Genomic DNA, 9299 nt, shown 5'->3' on the forward strand with positions numbered 1-9299 from the left:
ACAGCATGAGCCCCATAAAATTGGACTAGCATGTCCCTGATTTCATTTCCACTCTTGACATGTTTAACAAGAAATTTAATGTTAGTTCATTGCTCTATTTCAAACTCCAACATTCTCACAATGGCACACAAAAACACACCACAACAATAATGAACGCCACCCAGCAAGACACTACCACATGTTGACATGAACACCGCTGTGAGACACTGTGTTATGAAACCTTACTGAGTTGTTTGTATAGTGCTGCCAACGTAAGCACATGGTCACAAGTTCGTGAAATTAACAGTCAGACCTTGTCTTAGCTGCCTCCTTCCTTATAAGCTTAGACTGCCAGCTAAAATGGCAATGCCCTCACTTTGTAGGCCTGAACGGTGACTATGAAGATTAAAAGCCATTTCAGAAAGTCACCAGGTGAGTGGTTGCCTTGGATCTGGAGCTCATTCTCCCCATCCCCTCCCTGCTCTCTTCCCTGCACCACCCTCAACATCTGGGGATCTGAGAATCCTCCAACAGCATGGGGAAGCTCCCTTCTGAACAAGCCTGCTTACCTGTGATTCCCCACACCAGGCAAGACCAAGTCAGAAATGCTGTCTCAGTAGGTCACACATTTAGAATGCCTTCCCTAGAAACCTCAGGGGAAAAACTGATGGAAACCGATGGTTGTTCCAAAGTAGCCAGAGCTGTAGCAGAAGGTACCCATGTCCCCCACAGTTCTGCCCCAGTCAAGAAGATTCTGGGATACGTCAGGTTCAATGCAAGAGCTGCTGAATCAAATGCATTAGTTCCAGTCCTGTTCTAGGATTTACCACATGTCGCTGTCTTGGGTTGATCACTGACCTCCCTCTTCCTCTATCTTACAGCTGTAATATGGGAATTGGGTAAATTAAAATATAAGGGCAGAGCCTGGCCTTTAAGAAGCACTCCATGTTTGTAAAAAGAGACTTCATCTCTACAATAAATAAAAAAATCAGCCGGGCGTGGTAGCACACGCCTGTAATTCTGGCTACTTGGAAGACTGAGGCGGAAGGATCGCCAGAACCCAGCAGGTTGAGGCCGCGGTGGCCGGAAGCGGCCACTGCACTCCAGTCTGGGCGACAGAGTGAGACTCCAACTCAAAAAAAAAAAAAAAAAAGAAAGAAAGGATAAAGTTGAGTACTTTTTAATAAAACCATCAGTTTTCTAAGATTGCTACTTGGGGATATGGGACATGTGGTGCTGTCACCAACAGAATCATGATGGAGAGAAGGCTTAGGAAGGGGGTGAGGCCGATTTTAAACTCAATTTGAGGCCCCATTGGGACACCCAAGACCACCATATTGCACATCTCTGCGGGTACAATGCACATGGCATTTAGTGGGAATGGCAGCCCAGCAGGGCAGGATAGCATGACGATGTGAACAGCACCTCCTAGTGTTGTGCAAAACATCATTCCGATAATATTCTTCCACCACTGTGCTTTCATTCTTAGTGAGAGGAGGCAGACAGTAGGAAAGCAAGACACTTTCAAGTGATATTTGGTGCTATGAAGACAATAAATTCTAGATCTGAACCATAAAAAAATAAAAATAAGATAAAATAAAATAAAATAATAAAATAAGAGAGGAACATGGAACCAAGACAAGGACTCTCACCCAGCTTTCTTAGATCAAGTGAGCTGGAATCAAAAGGAATTAATGATGAGATGAACTTATGCTGAGGTTTGTCTGTGATTCCATATGCAAAGATTCCTTTCAGGAGAGGCCAGGTTGGCCTAGGCGAGGATGCTGGTCAAGGGCAGCCTGACCTAGGGAATAGCCACCAGGCCCTGCCAGGCTCTGCCAACTGCTCCAGAGTAACCAGGGCCCACTGCCAGTCACAGTTATCTTGTCTGAGAACGCAGGGACTTTCCAATGCCCCGTAACTAAAGTGCTAGGTGCATTATGTCAACTGATAAACATCCCATCTATGAGAGAGAGAGAGGTGGGGGAGAGTTGGAGAAAGGAAGGGAAAAAGAAAAGACCAAGGGTTTAGCAAAGGCAGGGAGGGAGGGATGGAGGGAGAGAGGGAGGGAGGGATAGAAGACAGAGAAAGAAAAGCAAAAATGACTCGTGTCTATCACAGGCATTGGGAGCAAAAACGTGTTGTCAGTCAAAACGCAAAACCAGATCTCTATAAGCCATCTTTGGTCATCATTCATTATCCAACCCAACATGCACCTTCACCCTAAGATAAATTGGGCTAGGAGAGACCACACACCAATCAAATGAAAGAAGCACAGGTGTGATGGGAACTCCAGGAAGGCTTGTGTTTGAGTAACCAATACTGATGATGTTGCCAGGAGCTCATGGTCCTCAGTGGAGGCAGCCAGCTGGGTGCTTTCATCTTTCAAAAAAGTCTCATTTTAAAAAAAAGAAAGAAAGCAACCAAGACCATTGGGGGACATTCACTTCCAGCACAGGTGTGACAAGGAGGATTAAAATATGAATTGGTTATTTCAATAGGATGAGCATTGAGTATTTCACTCAGAAAAATAAATTTAGTGAAACAATATACTGAATACAGGAAAAGATACATACATAAAAAATATGTGTGTGTGCATATATACACACACACATCACAAAGCAGGTGCCATACTGAACATTGTAATTGCATGTTTCTGCATTTGCATATATGTTACCAATATATGACAGAGAATATATTACAAGGAACATAAGCATATGCAGAGACAAATCAGGCTCATTTCAAATCCTTTGTCCTTTTAGGAGACTAGGAATGTTCCATTGAATAATAAATATTAGTGAGATATATTTCTCCTAAACTTGTTTCTTTTCTTTTCTTTTTTTTTTGAGTTGGAGTCTCACTCTGTCGCCCAGACTGGAGTGCTCCCGGCCACCGCAACCTCGACCTGTTGGGCTCCGGCGATCCTTCTGCCTCAGCCTTCCGAGTAGCCGGAATTACAGGCCTGTGCTACCACGCCAGGCTGATTTTTTGATTTATTGTAGAGATGTGGTCTCGCTGCCCAGGTGGGTCTCGAACCCATGGGCTCAGGCAATCCACCTACCTCAGCCTCCCAAAGGCATGGGATTACAGGCTGAGCCACCAAGCCTGGCTAAACTTGTTTCTTTTAGAACTTTTTCCATATTGGGAAGACCTTCCTCCTACTAGTTATAAAAATAATAACGCTTGCTATAGGCATGCAGAAAAACAAAAAGAAAGAAGAAAATAAAAATTATCTCACTCTTTAGCGATCACTTCTGTTAATATTTCTGTGCATTTCCTTCCAGGCTTTTTTTTTCTTTTTATTTACCAATTTATCACAGACATGTTTCCATGTCAATAAACATAGATCTACTAATTGTGTTTAATGGTTCTAACGTATTTCACTAGAGGGATGAGCCAAAATTCATTTACTCAATCAAATTTTATTGGGTTTTTATTTGGTTTCTAATTTTTCACTGTTATGAGCAAGAGATAAGTTTTTAAATGGAATTAAAATAAGACTACACAGGACATGCATGCAACACAAAGTAAAACAGCAAAGAAATACTAATCACCTTTATCTGTGATACAAAGGAAAGGGAGCAGTCATGTGGATAACTTCAAGGTAGTAGCTTTCCCAGATTTTAATAGTGCTGTTTCCAGTAGAAACAACCAGAAGAAAGATGCCAAGTAGAAAAGAGCAACACTATCACCAAGTCCAAGATAACTGTGGGTCTCTTCATTCTCTCCTTAACCTACCTAAAGCAAGTATAGAAGTAGAGAAAAGAAATGCCAATAATTATGTCTTACTTCCCAAACGTGTCTGTGCTGCAAGATGTCTTGGAAACCTTTTCTAGAAGCTTCTAATGGGGAAGGCTTTCCTGATACTCTGCTAAAATGTCTCTTGCTGCAATGATTTTCCATTTCTTTTCATCCTCAGAGTCCTTCCTTCAATAATTGCATGCCAAGCATCCACTTGAGGCAGATGAACAAGACAGACAAGAGCCCTGCTCTCAAGGAGCGTGCAGTTAAGCGGAGGAGTAATCCCATAATTCCACGAAGTCCTCGAACCTGTGATCAGTTCTGGGAGATGGAGAGTAGCTCACACAGACACTAGCTCTTGGCGGGCAAGTGCCATAGAGGGTTTAGGAAGGAAGGGCGCCTGGAGGAGTGACATTTAATCTGAGGCTAGGGGACCGATAGGATCCAGCTGTGCAATGTGTGGATGAGAGTTGTCCACTTGCGGGAACGACATGTGCCAAGGTCCGAGATGGGAGAGTCCATCATTTGAATGAAGGCCAGTGCGGCTGGGCTGGATGTGGGAGGGGAGATTGAGGGTATGAGATGAGGTTGGTAAGCTTGGCTGAAGCGTGACCAGCTCATCCCAGCTTACCCAGGACTCCTCTGGTTTTAAAACTGAAAGTCCCATGTCCTGGAGACTTTGGGGTCCTGGGCAAACAGGTTGATTGGCCATCCTTTCTGCAGGACTGTTAACAAATAACTTGCAAGTCATGGAGGAGAGTGTGGATTAATTATAAATGCAGTGGGGAACAATTAAAGAGTTTTGAGCAGGGACTTGAAATGACGTCTGTGAAGAGCACCCCCTCTCCCATTCCCCTCCCAAGTCAAAGGTACAGGATGCAATAGGATCATTCCTGATGCATTATTTGTCCTGGTCCCATGCCACCAACACAGCAAAGTGATCTCCAAACTCCCTCTCAAAGCCATCCACTCACTCATTCTTTGTTATTTATACTCTAGTGTATTGATTAAACCCTAGCTCAGAAGTCATAGGTTCAAATCCTAGCTCTACCATTTAACGGCTAGGTGACCTCAAGTAACCTCTCCCTGAATCACGTTTCTCATCTGTCAAACAGAGATGATAAACATCCCTACATACAGGTCATGATGAAGGCAGAATAATGGACATATGGAAAGTGGGCACTTAACAAGCTCTCAGTAAGAGCCATTCACCTCTTGACGGCATGATTCTGAAAGATTCTGACCTACCAGTCCTAGAATCTTCTCACCATCTACTCGTCAGAGACATCATTATAACATATCAGATGTTTCTCTTCTTAAAATCCTTCAGTGGCTTCTGTTACTCTTGGAATAAAGCTCAAACTCTTTCCTTGATCTCAGAGGCCCTTTGTGGCCTGACCCATATCAGCCTCTCTCTATAGATTTTCAGTTTTTGTTTTCATTCTGGATAACTTGAAATGTCATTATAATATTTTCACGTATGAGTTTTTATAACTACTATTACTACCCTTACCACAACTAGTACTTGCAGTACTACTAGTGACTACTACGATCACTACTACTTCTAACTACTCTTTATGCTACCTACCCCTACCGCTGTTTCTACTATTATTACTACTACTATTACAACCTCTGCTACTGTTACTATGACTACAGTATTACTGCTGCCACTAGTGCTGCTGTTGTTACAATTCATCCCTGTGTGGAACCTTGTGGTCCTATTCCACCTGAGGACACAGGACTTTAGTCAGCACTACAAAAATTCCAGCAATTATGTCTTCAAATGTTGCCTCCCTTTCCCTCTCCCTATTTTTTATGCTAGCTTTTCTGGCATCTCCAGTCCACGGATCTTAACTTTTCTTTTAGAATTCTCTTTTGTATTCCTTTATCCTTCTCTCTGGGAGAATCCCTCTGGGAGAATCCCTGGGAGAATCCTGATGTTCTCGCTTGTTCTTTATATTCATTTACTCTTCACTCTTCAAGTCTACTCCGAAAATGAGGTGGTCATGGTTGTTTTTAACATTTGAGCTTTTTACCTCCAAGATCTCTAATTTGGGGGTTTTAACTTCCTTCTCTCCGATAATCGGTGCAAAGGCCTCCTGGCAGGCACTGTCCCACTCTCCTGCATTGACAATCTCTCATTCTTCCCAGCAGGATATGGTGTGCTCCATTACAAATCCAACAAACAAACAAAAAACTAAAATGCACTTCTCTTGACTCTATGTTCTCCCCAGTGACTGTACCCATGACCCACTCCTTGGTAAAACTCCACAAAGAAGTCATCTCTACTCCCTATCTCTCTATCCTCTCCTCCTTTCTCAAACTCATCCCCACTAAGCGCATGCTCCCACAGGCCACCAAATCTTCCCTTACCACAGTGACCACTATCCTCCACTTGACTACCTCAATGATTAATTGAGGTCCTCATTCTAGTTCATGTTTCAGCAGAATTGCTCACACAGGGCCACTTCCAGACTCTTCAAATGCTTTTTTCCCTTGTGATGGGGGAGCGCTCTCCTAGGATCCTCCTCCAAGTTTACCAGCTGCTCCTTCTCAGTCCTTGTGCTGGTTCCTCCTCATCTCCCAGCCTTTGGAAGTTAGACTTGTCCAGGCCTCCATCCTCAGACTTCTTTTTTCATTTATACTGACTCCCTAGATGAACTTGCCCAGTTCCAAAGCTTTGTATTTCCAATCTGGTTCTTTCCATGAACCGCAGACTTCACACTGAACGTCTCTGCTTGGAGGTCCCGCAGCCTCTCAAACCTTTGTCTCAACCCAAACTCTTGAGCCCACTTTCAATCATCCTTCCTCCCCTTTCTCTCCTTCCAGCTTTCTCTATTTTTGGCTCAAGCCAAAATCTTTAGGGTTGCCCCTAATATCTTTCTTTCTCTCTCACCTCATATCTCATATGTCAACAAACTTCTGGCATGGTCTACAAAAGAGTTCTGGAAGTTGACCGTTTCTTACCACCTTCAAGAGGTAATGAACCAAGTCCCATTATTTCTATCTGGGTGGCTGTCCCAGTCTCCTAACTGGTCACCTAGTTTCCATTTCTTTTCTCCTATGGTCGACACTTTCCACAACAGTTCAGGTTATTTCATTTGGAATGTTTAATCAAATTATATTATTATTTTGCTCAAAATCCTCCATGGGCTTCCCTTATTGCTCAGAGTAAAGAACAGAGTCCTTCAAAGCCATACATGATCTACGCCATCCCACCCCTACTCTGATTTATTCTCGAAGACCTTCTTACTCGCTCATCCAACTCCAAGCAGCTTCCTAGTTGTTCCTTGAAGAGTTGAGATGTCCTCCTGACTCAAGGACTTGGCATCTGCTGTTCCTTGTCTCCAGAACGTTCTTTTCCTTGATATCCACTTAGTTCAACCACTCCCTCATTCCTTTGAAGGCTTTTCTGAACACCCTACACAAACAGGACACTCGCACTCCAATTCCTACACTTCTTATATGTCTTACCCTGTTCTGTTTCTTTCTACAACATGTCTCCTGACATATTACATATTTACCTGTCTCTCTGATCATTTTTTTTTAATCTTTCCTACCTAGACATTAAGTTCCATGAAGACAGGAACTTTGCTTTATTTACTTTTGATTTCCCAATGCCTCAACTATTCCTGGCGTATACAGAGGGTGCTCAAAAAATGTATGCACATTTTAAGAAGGAAAAACTGTATTAATATTGTAATACTCAATATATACCAATGACAAAAGATGAATACAAGTCACATTTGACTTCTGCAATGACAAGAGGTGCTCAGAGTGGTTACCATCAGTGTCCAAACAGTTCTGATTATAGCAAACTAAAAGTAATACATAGATAACATCTCTTAAAATGTGTATACTTTTTCTGGTGCCCTTGGTAGTAGGAACTCATTGAGCATGGGTAGAAATAACAAATGGATGAATGAAAGACTTCTATTCTGATTTCTTGGATGTAGTATTCTCTTATTTCTCTGAGGATATTAACTATACTTATTTTTAAATTCTTTTTTTTTTTTTTGAGTTAGAGTCTCACTCAGTCGCCCAGGCTGGAGTGCAATGGCACACTCACAGCCACCGCATGCTTGACCTGCTGGGCTCAGGCAATCCTTCCGCCTCATCCTTCCAAGTTTCTGGAATTATAGGCATGCACCACCACACCTGGCTAATTTTTTGATTTATTGTAGAGATGAGGGCTCACCAAGTTGCCCAGGCTGGTCTTGAACCTGTGGGCTCAGGCAATCCTCTCACCTTGGCCTTCCAAAATGCTGGAATTGTAGGCGTGAGCCACCGTGCCTGGCATTTAAAGTTCTATTCCAATTTATCTACTAACTATTTTCTCAGATGTAAGTTTTCCAGTTTATTGAGTCTGTAATTCTATCACTTCTGCCTCATTTTGTTGGTGGTTTTCAAATGTGTGTTGATTTTTTGTAAGTTATATTTGTAACTGGAATTCCTGACAGATAATTTCCTGGTTTTGTTGAGGTGACCCACTCTGAACAAGACCACTTGTCCCTCTACTCTCTCCTCTGTGGGTTTCTGAATCCTAAGACACACTGGACATAGAGAAGGAGCTGTCAGTGATACATGGTGAAAATGAGGTGTGAGAGGCCCTAGAAGACCAAAGAGAGAAGGTTTGAGGGGTAAGTGACACTAGATAATGACAATTGCTTGGTTCTGGCAGAGTAAGCCCGCTCATACTGATGAAGAAGGAACAGCCTTCTCAATAAATCAGAAACAATCCGTTAGTGAAAAGAAAAATTCACATGTGTTTATAGAATTTAAAAATATTTTTCTTCTGTAATAAATTGTTGTATCTCTACAAAATTTCTTTAAGAATGTGTTGGTCCTTTCTCAGAGGGTTGACCTCATTGACTGAAATGCATTTTCCAGACAACTTTACAAACAGCTTAATTGTGCCCTCTTGAAATAAGAATTATTTGCAAATACTCTGACAAAATCTGGGGAAAGGATGTCACAAGAGAAACAGGGTTGTCCCACAGGTAGACTGAGTAGGCAGTCACTTAACAGGCTAAGATATCTCAACTTCAAATCTCTGTCCTTGGCACACTTTTTATTGTTCTATTTTATTTTACTTTACTTTTTTGGGTCTGAGTCTCACTCTGTCGCCCAGGCTGGAGTACAGTGGCACAATCATGACTCACTCTATCCTTGACCTCTTGGGCTCAAGCAATCCTTCCTCCTCAGCCCCCTGAGAAGCTGGGACCACAGGAGCTCCACGATACCTGGCGAGTTTTTTGACTTTTTGTAGAGATGAGGTCTTGCTATGTTGCCCAGGCTGGTCTCAAACTCCTGAGCTCAAGCCATCCCCCTGCCTTGGCCTCCCAAAGTGCTGGGATTACAAGCATGAGCCATCATGCCTGACTCTTGGCACACTTTAGTACTGCACAAACGACTCCAGATTTGCTCCTCTGGGAAGTGGTGACTGGTGTCCTTTTCTGCTACCCTCAGCAGCTCTGATGCTGGTTTGCTGCATTCCTTCATTCCCTCAATGCTCCATGCCCTCTCTCCCAGAATACCCTACCCACAACTCAGCAGAACTAAAAAGAAAGGGCCTTACA

The sequence above is a fragment of the Carlito syrichta genome, unplaced genomic scaffold, assembly GCF_000164805.1.
Source record: "Carlito syrichta isolate Samal-C Ts95f unplaced genomic scaffold, Tarsius_syrichta-2.0.1 Scaffold288275, whole genome shotgun sequence".
NCBI lineage: Eukaryota > Metazoa > Chordata > Mammalia > Primates > Tarsiidae > Carlito > Carlito syrichta.